Raw genomic sequence first — 12801 nt, 5'->3', positions numbered from 1 at the left:
GCTGACAATGTACAGAAGAGCTGTGTGATACATACTTACAGGTTTTCTTCTCCTTGTGTTGTAGATCAATCTAATCTACATTACTGCACACTGAGACGTCCCAGAATCAGGTTTAATTTTATTAACAAGAGTCTGTGCGTCCAAGAATCCTCATCCTTGCAGCCATGATGCCGAATGCATTCTCTGACTCTCTGACAATGAGAGTGGTGGTAGTTCCAGGTAAGCCCAGGTTTATTGACATGGACAGCTGTGAATAAGAGGTAACAAGAATATATGCCACATATATATTTGGTAAACAAAAAAAACACCATACCATTTTCCAGGAGCCATATTCCAAAAGCCTTGATAAAATGGCACTTCTGGTATAGAGGTGCACACATGTACAGTATGCAGTAACAGGGGAAATTAGAAACAGACAGAGTGAAATTGATTCCAACATTCTATTATCAACATACCTGCATAAGGGTGCATGATGTTCTCATGTAGGGGGAAAGCTGCATTTCCCATACTTGAGTAAAAGAAAATGACTCAAGTAAAACTGAAAGTCACCCAGTAAAATACTACTTGAGAAAAGTATAAAAGTATTTGGTTTTAAATATACTTAAGTATCAAAAGTAAAAGTATAAATAATTTTAATTCCTTATATTAAGCAAACCAGACGACACAATTTTCTTGTTTTTTTCATTTACGGATAGCCAGGGGCTACATAATTTACAAACAAAGCATTTGTGTTTATTGAGTCTGCCAGATCACAGGCAGTAGGGATGACCAGGGATGTTCTCTTGATAAGTGTGTGAATTACACAATTTTCCTGTCCTGCTAAGCATTCAAAATGTAACAAGTACTTTGGGTGTCAAGGAAAATGTAAGGAGTAAAAAGTACATTATTTTCTTTAGGAATGTAGTGGAGTAAAAGTAAAAGTTGTCAAAAATATAAATAGTAAAGTACAGATACCCCAAAAAACTACTTAATTAGGACTTTCAAGTATTTTTACTTAAGTACTTTACACCACTGCGTACAGAAGGAGGCTAATTTGTTTATTTTCGATCAGACTATTTTGTATAAAGTTAAGCATTATATTGTTTGATTATAGGAGTAACTCTGTTAAGCCTGAAACAGACTTCTCGTCTCAAGTTCAACTGTCGGAGTCAGTTGGAGGGCCTGGGTGCACTGTCTTCATGTCATAGGCCTGCAGTAACTAAAGCTCAATAATAGCCACACCATACCAAACCTTCACAAACATTTCTAAACTTTATCAGGGTAATATCAAAAGTAAGTCAAGCCATTGTTTATAGGGAAACTAAGAGCAGAAGAGTGAAAATAAACCAGGGAAAAAACGCACTACCCTCCTCTGTGCCCAATAAATAAAAAACACAACCCTCCCCACTCACTGCTTCTCTGTCCAACAGGCGAAGAGAGAGAGAGAGACATTTGATTGACCTAGTAGGCATTGACTGACATTACTTTGATATTGGAAGGATTAATGCATTAAATGTAGCCATAAATATAATTCTAATGAATAATTATAAAATTGCTGTTGTGATCATTCATTAGGCCTACTCCATGATGACAAACATTTAACAATATAACATTAAATAACCAGTAGCCATTTTCCCTCCTCTCTCTAATATCACACAAAGCGTATCATCCACTAGACATGGATAGACTATGTAGGTCATTTCGCCCTTTAGAACAGTTGGCTACGTAAACCTTGTATATTTCGTCCGAAGCGCGTGCCGCGCAACCATCAGCAGAAGGCTCATTGGCTGTCGCGACAATATAAAGTTCCGCAGTGTCATATCTCATCAATACCACTAGCAGCAAGCTTCAGTGCAGGAGGATAGCATCACGGCGCAACGCACTGATAACTAACAGAGGATTTACAAAGGAGTTGTTTTTGTTTCACATATACATTTATTGTATTCATCAAGAAAATATTTTTCACAATGAAGGAAAGGAGACTTACCCAGCCTATGGTGGCGAGATGTAAACTGGTGTTGGTTGGGGATGTTCAATGCGGAAAAAACCGCAATGTTGCAAGTCCTGGCCAAGGATTCCTATCCTGAGGTATGCGATTTCTAACGGGCACATTTGATTGGATTACAGTCAAAAACTAAAGGTATAGGCCTACTGGAATAGTCAACATACATAGGCTATAAAGAGGTGATAATTATATGATAATAACAAAGAGAATGTGTCAAGTTTATATTTTCACTAATAACTGCATTGCTAGATTGTGTTAGATTTATGATAGAGTTTTAAGTCATAGATTATTTATTGCTTAATTCTTATATGATACTTTATCCCAAGATAAGTATTAACTTACCAAACTGTATAATTGATAGGAAACAATTATTTCCTATTTCTTAAAATATTAAAATACCTCTTAAAATTATTTGGATTATTTTTCTGTTAACATGGAGTTGGCATTTGTTTTGAAATGATCAGATGCCTTATTTGGTCAGACAGACAGTAGGCAGTGGCACAGTAGCCACAAACTGGGATGATCATTATATGTAAAACTAACACAATTTACACTGTATGTAAATGTAGGACTGAGGATTACAAGGGTCACCATTTCACAGGTTGACTGTATTCTAATTTCTAAATCCTACATTTACATAGTGTAATTCCCATTAGTAGTACTAATGAACTCATTCCTTTCTGCATCCACAGACATATGTTCCAACAGTATTTGAGAACTACACAGCATGTCTGGAGCTGGAGGACCAGCGCGTAGAGCTCAGTCTCTGGGACACGTCAGGTGAGCATTACACTCTGCACTCTCCCTGCATACATCCAACATACCCTTACAGTAGCACTAAACTTAAAGCATTACTTAAGGTATTTAAGCATGTATAAGCCTTTATAATGTATGTAATATAATGTGTCATGTCTCTCTATACAAGGTGCTCTACCTGCAGATATAGTGGAGGGGGTTTATCATGTGTGAAATGTTCCTCCAACTTGTTCTCAGGCTGCTACCTTGAAATTCCTTTCTCTTGAACAAGAGAGAGTCCAAAAGCATTCCATTTTAATGTGTCTTTACATTCAAGTTCTCAGAGGAATTGTACTGCAAAACCTGACTTACATTTCCTTGCCCACCCGCTCTGAAAACAATGCAATCTGTAAACAACAGTAGATTTATTGGCTAATTTCTCACTGTCTTATTAAGCATCATAGTGTATACTGTATTGTTGTAATTATTTCCCTTTAAGACAGCGATCTGTTGATCCTCTAACACAGCACCATTGTGTTGCTACTTATCACAGGTAGTGCTGTGGTAGGCTACTGAGCTTTGAGAAGTTAGAGTGGAGGAAGGGCTTTTTCCCAGACAGCGTTGACACAACATTTGAAAGCAAATGACCATTTGTGTGCACGTTCTTTGTTTCTGTCTCCTCTCCCTTTGATTTATGTCTACATCGAATAATCAGGAGACATACTGTAGATATATCCGTCTCTCCACCTACCCCTTTACTAGAGGAATGTAATAAGTTGTCGGCTCTACATCATATTTGACACACAAAATACACACACACACACACACACACACACACAAACACACACACACACACACACACACACACACACACACACACACACACACACACACACACACACACACACACACACACACACACACACACACACACACACACACACACACACACACAACCTACTGACACGGTGGTACCCTTCAACATCTTGAAATTATGTAAACAGAACCAATAGATCAATAGAACACAACCAGTTCATTGTGGTTGTGGTGCTATCATTACAGAACATCTAGCCTGGGGCTTTCTGATTGGGCTGGAAGGAGTTCAGTTGTGCCAGTTGACCTCCAGAGGGGTGATTTCATTAGCCAGGGGGTTGCCTCCGCATGAGCGGGGTGTGTTTGTGTGTGTGTGTGTGTGTGTGTGTGTGTGTGTGTGTGTGTGTGTGTGTGTGTGTGTGTGTGTGTGTGTGTGTGTGTGTGTGTGTGTGTGTGTGTGTGTGTGTGTGTGTGTTTCAGAGAGCAGAAGGCACATATAAAAAGGAGTGAACTATATTGCCGACATCTCATCACAGCCTCATAGTGTATTCAGGCCAAAAATCATTATGTAACAGAAAACACAACATTTCTTTTTGTTGCTTTGTCTGTTTACCTTCAACAGAAATGGACCAATCTGGACTCTACCCCACATTTACATTTTCACACCTCGTTTTAACCTCTCCCCAGCTCTTTCCACCTTTCTTTTTTTCACTGTTTCATGCCATCAAAAGTGCCTCTATAGTCTAAACACTGAGATCTCTATCTGTGGTTAAAAATGTAATCTGTTGTTGGTGTGGTGAGAGGATGGACATCCTGTCAGCGTCTGATTTTAGCACAGAGAACTTCCTGTACAACAGAGGGGACCACACATATCGCTGTGATGTTAAGTAAGCACTAATTTCATGTAAACATTAACATACGTTGTGCTTTGGTGTGTAGGCATGCATGCACACACATACGCACACCAGTGGAGGCTCCTCAGAAGAGGAAGGGGAATTTCATAAAAATGTAAAGTGAAACATAAAAAAAGTTTGCCTTTTTAGATAAAACTGTACAAAATATATTAATGTCACCAAATAATTAATTAAAACACATTGTTTTGCAATGAAGGTCTATAGTTGCCTCAACAGCACTCACTGGGGTAGCACCATGGTGCAGCCAGAGGACAACTAGTTTCCGTCCTCTTCTGGGTACATTGACTAGGAGGCTCATGGTTCTCACCCACTTCCATAGACTTTCACAATAATTAAAACAACTTCCGGAGAACATCCTCCAACCTATCAGAGCTCTTGCAGCATGAACTGACATGTTGTCCACCCAATCAAAGAATCAGATAATTAATCTAGTACAGAAAGCATAAGCTACAGCTAGCTAGCACTGCAGTGCATAAAATGTGGTGAGTAGTTGACTCAAAGAGAGAGAAAGACAATGGTTTAACAGTTTTGAACAAATAAATTTTCTTTAAAAAATGAAGGAGAAGCAAGAGAGAGAGAGCAAGCTATATTTTTTGTATTTTTTTCCCTTTCACTTACTTTGCTAACGAATGCAGCTAGCTAGTTTAACCTACTCAAACACCCGGCTCAAACAGAGAGCGATGCTACATTAGCTAGCTGGCTATGGCTATCCAACACGGGAACTCTTCCAATTCAAGGTAAGCTTTTGTTTTTTTAAATTTATTGCCACCGGGGCCCGCCGGTCTAACTGCTAAACTGCTTGCTGTACACTGTACTACACGATTGTAGAGGGTTTACTAACGTGTTACTTCTAGTAGCTATGTTGACTATGACGTTAGCTAATATGGTGACGATGATGTAGGCTGTGTGTAGCGGTTAGCGGTTATGGTATGAATATTTGGCTTGGAAAGATTTTTTCGCCTGGTCACAGACAGCTATTGTGTTGTGCAATGAATTCCACAAGTGAAGGGAAAAGGTGATAGGAGGACAGCGTATATGCGAGAACTAATTATACAACTAGCAAAGTGAGCATGCTGTTTGTATGTGGCTGCTATGAAAGTGAACTTTGTTTGCAGGGGATTAGGGGTGTGGTCATTCCGCCGATTTTGTTGAAAATGTTTCTTAAACGGAAGCAAACGGAACGAAACAGAGATAAACATACCTTAGATGGTCGAATAGAAACTCTCATTTGCAACTGTTGTGGACTAATGTTTACACCCCAGATCAGCTAGATGCAGGCAAGAGTGTGCAATGCACTATTGGGTGTGTCACTGTCTGTCACCTTGATTACTAACATTTTTCTCTTGACCTGTGCACCTACGTTGTAAACTTTCATTCATAGGCTAGGTGGTAGCAACCTCATGATGGGTATAGGGGAAATTTGAGTATCATGTAGTAGCCTAAACCTATCGATCTTACTGTAACAATGTGCGATGAGAGTCGGGAAGCAAGTTCAGGGAGTGATTGTTTTAATAAATAAACACAACATAATACAAAACAAGAAACACGGACAACGCACAGACATGACACTGAAACAGAAACAATAACGCCTGGGGAAGAAACCAAAGGAAGTGACATAAATAGGAAAGGTAATCAGGGAAGTGATGGAGTCCAGGTGAGTTTGATTATGCAGGTGCGCATAACGATAGTGACAGGTGTGCGCCTTAATGAGCAGCCTGGTGACCTAGAGGTCAGAGAGGGAGCACACGTGACAGTTACATTGAACTGGGTGAATGGAATATGAATGACAGTCATCCAATGTGCTGTAATAGAAATAAGGCCATGCTCATAAATGTTTTTGCATCCTCCCTCATCTTAAACGGCAGCGACTGCCACTGATGCACACACACACATGCACACACACATGCACACACAACCAGATTAAGGTTTTCTAAGCAATAGTCTTCAATTTATAACATGAGAAGCATTGACTTATTAGTTTAGGTGTCATTGTTATGCATCACATAGAACACACCCTAAACACATAAATCAATGATTCTCCCCTGATACAGAGATCTTTGTTACATCGCTCTGATTTAAAGTGGGATTTCTGCACAAACAAGAGTTCAATATAAACTGTTTACGAAACACAGGGGTGTGACTGGGATAGAGTTGTGTACTGTGTCTCTCTCTTACTCTTTCTGTATGTCTGTGTTTGTGTATGTTTGTCTGTTTGTGTGTTAATGGGATTTATTGGAGAAATCTTCTACTAAGTGGGAAGGCGCAGGGCTTTAGTGAAGTGATTTACTGTAGATCTGAGTGTGAGGGAGGAAGAACATTTGAGTGTACAGTGTACAGTGTGTGTGTGTGGGGGGGAGGGGTATAATAGAGTATTGGATTCAAGCATTGTTGACCAAGGCTTTTACCGTAGTTACCAGGGGGAGTGAATGGTGTCCTGTGCTGCAACAAATCATTCTTAATGGAACTAATGGAGTTTCTTATTCACTTGGTACTACGCTCTCCGTAGCCGATGTGAGTAAGACCTTTAAACAGGTTAACATTTATAAGGCCGCAGGGCTAGACGAATTACGAGGACGCTAACTCAGATCATGCGCTGACCAGCTGGCAAGTTTCTTCACTGGCATTTTCAACCTCTCTCTGACCCAGTCTTTAATACCTACATGTTTCAAGCAGACCACCATACTTCCTTTGCCCAAGAATGCCAAGGTAACCTGTCTAAATTACTATCGCCCCATAGCACTCACATCTGTAGCCATGAAATTCTTTGAAAGACGGGTCATGGTTCACATCAACACCATCATCCCAGACACCCTGGACCCACTCCAATTCGCATACCACTCCAACAGATCCACAGATGATGCAATCTCTATTGCACTCCACACTGGCCTTTCCCACTTGGACAAAAGGAACACCTATGTGAGAATGTTGTTCATTGACTACAGCTCAGAGTTCAACACCATAGTGCCCTCCAAGCTCATCACTAAGCTAAGGTCCCTGGGACTGAACACATCCCTCTGCAGCTGGATCCTGGACTTCATGACGGGCCACCCCAGGTGGTGAGGGTAGGCAACAACACATCTGCCACGCTGACCCTCAACACTAAGGATCTATCATGGTCCAAACACACCAACACAGCTGTGAAGAGGGACAACATTGCCTCTTCCTCTTCAGGAGGCTGAAAAGATGTGGGCCCACAGATGCTCAAAAGGTTGTACTGCTGCACCATCGAGAGCATCTTGACTAGCTGAATCATCGCTTGGTATGGCAACTGCTTGGAAAACCGACTGCAAGGTGCTACAGAGGGTAGTGCGTACGGGGCCGAGCTCCCTGCCATCAAGGACTTGTATAATAGGCGGTGTCAAAGGAAGGCCCAAAAAATTGTCAAAGACTCCAGCCATTCAAGCCACAGACTGCTCTCTCTGCTACCACACGACAAGCGGTACCAATGCATCAAGTCTGGAATCAACAGGACCCTGAACAGCTTCTGTCCCCAAGTCATAAGACTTTTTAACAAAACTCCTAAAAAGATAATCAAATGGCTACCCGGACTAATTGACCCTTTTTTGCACTGACTATATGCACAAACACTGGACTCTACCCAGACACTCACACATACTTGACACCCCAACACACACACTTTCACTCTCACCACATACGCTGCTGCTGCTGTCTATTATCTAATCATCTTGCCTAGTCACTTTACCTCTATCTATAAGTACACTACACAGCTACCCCAATTATTTTGTACCCCTGCACATCGACATCGGTACTGGTACTCCTTGTATATAGCCATTATTTTTACTTGTTAAATGTATTTGTTTTTCACTGTGTATTTACGAAGCATGTGACAAATAAAATGTGATTTGATGTACTGTCCTATTGAAAGCTGTAACGGCAGATTTCCTCCTCTTCGTCTGAAGAGGAGGTGTAGGGATCGGACCAAGACGCAGAGTGGAAAGTGTCCATAATTTATTATAAATAAACTGAACACTACAATGAAACAAATTAACAAATAGAATCCAACCGAAAACAGTCCCGTGTGGCACGAATACTAACACGAAAGACAAACACCCACAAACACACACGTGAACCCCGGCTGCCTAAGTATGATTCTCAATCAGGGACAACGATTGACAGCTGCCTCTGATTGAGAATCATACCAGGCCGAACACACAAAACCCCAACATAGAAAACAACACATAGACAACCCACCCAACTCACGCCCTGACCATACTAAATAAATACAAAACAAGAGAAAACAGGTCAGGAACGTGACAAAAGCCCTGTGACTGACCCCAGCCGATCTGTTTGACCCTATAGGCTCTCCGTACTATGATAACGTCCGACCCCTGTGCTACAGCGACTCAGACGCTGTGCTCCTCTGTTACGACATCAGCCGACCAGACTCAATTGATGGTGCACTGAAAAAGGTAAGGCCATTGTCATTGTGATCATCATCATTGCTGTTGTCGATTTCTTCTTCCTCCTCATCTTTGCCATCATCACAATCATCATGCACTTTACATCTGTGGTGATGATAAATTATAACAGCCTCATGAAAGTCATATGTCCATTTCGTTGCAGTGGAAGACAGAGATCCTGGATTTCTGCCCCAGCACACGCATCCTCCTGATAGGCTGTAAAACAGACCTGCGCACAGACGTGTGTACGCTCATGGAGCTGTCCAATCAGAAGCAGACACCCATCTCACATGAGCAGGTGAGTCTTACATATTGCCCTCTCTCGCTTTCTCTCTCTCTCTCTCTCTCTCTTTCTCTCTCTCTCTTTCGCTCTCATATACATACACATTCTCTCTCTTTCTCTCTCTTTGGTGTCTCCCTTCCTCCGTCTCACTCCTGTTCTTTCCCCTTCTTGTTGCAGGGTTCCTCCATGGCCAAGCAGCTAGGTGCGGAGGCCTACTTGGAGTGTTCGGCCTTCACCTCAGAGAAGAGCATCCACAGTGTGTTCCGTACTTCAGCCCTGGCCTGCATCAGCAAGCTACAGCCCTCCACCAAGACCAGCCCTGCCCGACGCCTCTCCAAGAGACTCCTTTTCCTGCCCAGCAAGTCTGACCTCCTCTCCTCCACCTTCGGCAAGGACAAGGCCAAGGGCTGCTCCATCATGTGAGGGAGGGGGAAGAACCCAGACTGGGGTGGCCAGAGATGCACTCCATTGAACAGTCCAGCGGGCAAAAGGGGGTGCAAGGTGATAGAGGGGCAAGGGAATCGGAAGTAAGGGGGAGGGAAGGGGTTTCTTTAGAACCCCTCTGGCCCCCCCCAATGTCCTCCCCAGTCCCCACCCCCACTGACGCCCCACTTTAAAAAAAAACATGGTTTACTCTGTATAGGATATACTGGTCCTCTTCATGATCACCCCCCCACAAACACACACACGCACACAGACCCATACACAACTCGGGGCGGCAGGTAGCCGAATCCCTGAGCTGACAAGGTAAAAATCTGCAAGGCAGTTAACCCCCTGTTCCTCGGGCGCTGAAGAAGTGGATGTCGATTATGGCAGCCCCCCACACCTCTTTGATTCAGAGACTGAAAAATAAGTCTCTTTCATGTTCCACAATTGGCCACCTGAGATGACTCTCTGGAGTTGTCCTTCTTGTAGTGTGGCTGGCCATTATTGATGAGAGTACAGGATCAAGGCCTTTACAAAGATGGGTCTCTCATCCATACTTAGTGGAGAGTGTAAGACATGCAGATGTGGTAAAGGGTCTGGGAGGGTAGTGAGGGTTGGGTGTGGGTAGGATGGGTGAATTTGAGCCGAAACAACGAACAGGCTGGTCCTGTCCGAAGTAAGTTATTTTTCAATTTGTTTTGCGTTGAAATCTTTTAAGTATAAGGTGATTTATATTTTTCAGTTTTCTTCAAATTTGTAATCTGCTTTCTGCCCAGTCCTTTTTAATTGTAGTTGTTTTTTTTGTCATTGTTCTTGTACTTACTGAAGTCATCTTGTGTTAGGAGCTGTCTACGACCCGGCTAATAGAGGACTTCATGATTTGCACAGACAGGGGCTCTGAGTTGTTTGGACTTACAAAACACTGGAATTTAAGGTGTTGCTTAGCAACTGTGTGAGCAGGGGGAAAAGTCAGCAGAATTGTGATGATGGGTGCAGTTTCTGGCTCTGGGAGAAAAGAAAGAGGGCTCTCCAACTGTGCGTCTCACCTTTCATTTGTAGCATGAGACCACTGCTGGACATTTCAGTTAGTAGTGCACTGCTGAAAAACATCTGAAAAATATCTGAAAAACTCATTTGAAGCCTCCGAACTCAGTGGCAGCTCAGTGGCTTGTGTCAGAACAAAAAAAGCAATTTGAGTCCCTTTTATAACCTGAGTTCCCAGCAGTGAGTGAATAAGCTCCAAATCTGCCTGGAGTGACTGAAACACTGTTCAGAAAAAAGTCAATTTGACTGGATATACAGCCGTCATAATGTTTCTGCTCCCACTCCTTTGCTAAGAACAGACCATGTCTGGTTGTACATATCCTGCTTTATATGCCATTTGTAAAGCTCCAAAAAGTATGTCGTTGGAACAAAACACAGTGTTTGTGTTAAGTAAAATGGCTTCAACTTAATTTATTAATGAAATACTGTGTTGCTCAATGTTGTCGTTTTATTTTTGACTGTACATTTTTGGGGGGGGGATTCTTAATTTGAATGGACACAGATTTTTTTTTCTGTCCATACGTTTTCTCTTTGGTTCTGAATAAAGCTCGACTTTGTTCATCATATTCTCAGATGTCTGAGTTTTTGTGGAGTACAGGTTTGGTGGGCCATAAGGGGAAAAGCAACATCTATAAGTTGGGAAAGTTTATGAGGCATTAACATATGAAGGTGACTTAAAGTGTTATCAACATACAGTATGAAACGTAAACAGATGGCTTCACCCTCAATAGCACCACCACACTCCCTGTGATGAGTGACACTCTAGGGCCCTAGCAGCACTACCAACTCATCAAGCTCTTATCTAACTTCTGTAGAGGAGGCGTTGGGTGAAATATCCTCCTTTAACTAAGCATTATGATGAGTACTGTACATACTTGGTTGGTTGAAGTTATTGAAAATGTTGCAGTAAAACGTGAGCCATATAGAATAACTTGAGCGTTAAGAGCCATTCACAGATATAGATTACCTCTTACCTTTGGACAGACTGAGATATTGATAATGGGTTTTACACACGTACTAGGACAAGACAGATCAGTCTAATGGTACCAGAGCATAAGTGATCAAACTGCTGAGGGATTTTGTAATTTAGTCTACATTAAATGCTCAATATTAATCATAAGCTCAGAAAGACATAATTTGCCCATTAGAATGTTGACAGGGAGGGTTATTACATTACCGCAGCACATCCACCTGCAGTGAAATCTCTTCACTAAATGCTCTGCTATACTGTGATGACTGACACATACTGTAGCTGCCCTAAGTATGATTGCAACTTCGTAACATGAGGTTTGGTAAATAGAAAAGTATATTGATGCGTTGTATTTCAACTTTACTTTGAGCTATGATGTAGGCTAAATTGCAGTTAATCATTGTGTGTCTTTCAGTTATATCAAAGTGGTGTTGGATCAACAAAGCTTGCTTCAATGTTCTTACAGTGAAAGAACGTAGAATCGATGATATACTGTAGTTCATTGTGAGGTTTGTCTTCGAAGAAGCCTGACATGGTTATTTTATCCCTGGTTCAAGGGTACAACGTAATAATCTGCTTCTGTATGTTTGGCTGTTGAGTCTACTGCTATGATTCAACAGCAGAACATTATTTGAAAATTGAAATGGTGGAAATAAATGTAAACAAAATGTGTATAGCTGATATTTCTGTCAAAAACAGACTGGACACATGCAACTGAAGCGTGAATATAGCCTTGGGGACACCCCTCCCCCAAAACATACACACACAACCAACCTGGGTGATGCCTCTGGAGAAGGGGGTTGGGTATTTTAGTCATGTACCATTACCCTGTATTAGGTATGAAGGTAAGACCCAGATGCAGACAACGTCGAATTAACAATGGTTTAATAATCCAACAGGGGCAGGCAATAGACAGGTCAAGGCAGGCAGGGGTCAGTAAACCAGAGGTGGGGCAACGGTACCGGACGACAGGCAGGCTCAGGCTAGACAGAGGTCAATAATCCAGAGTTCGGGCAATGGTACAAGTCGGCAGGCAGGCTCAGGGGCAGGCAGGGGTGTCAGGCAGGTAGGCTCAGAGTCAGGACAGGCAAGGGTCAAAATCAGGAGGGCGAGAAAAAGGCTTGACTGGGAAAAGCAGGAGCTGAGAAAAACCTCTGGTTGACTTGACAAACAAGCCGAACTGGCAAAAGACAAACAGAGAACACAGGTAT

The 12801-nt window shown here is 42.1% G+C and overlaps 1 pseudogene; it reads left to right on the top strand.

Moving 5' to 3' along the window:
* The first annotated feature begins 1751 nt into the window (after positions 1 to 1751).
* Positions 1752 to 11186, top strand: LOC129861169 (rho-related GTP-binding protein Rho6-like; annotated as a pseudogene).
* The last annotated feature ends 1615 nt before the right edge of the window (positions 11187 to 12801 follow it).

Source organism: Salvelinus fontinalis, chromosome 8 (assembly GCF_029448725.1).
Source record: "Salvelinus fontinalis isolate EN_2023a chromosome 8, ASM2944872v1, whole genome shotgun sequence".
Taxonomy (NCBI): Eukaryota; Metazoa; Chordata; class Actinopteri; order Salmoniformes; family Salmonidae; genus Salvelinus; species Salvelinus fontinalis.
This window is presented reverse-complemented; position numbering and strand designations above follow the sequence as displayed.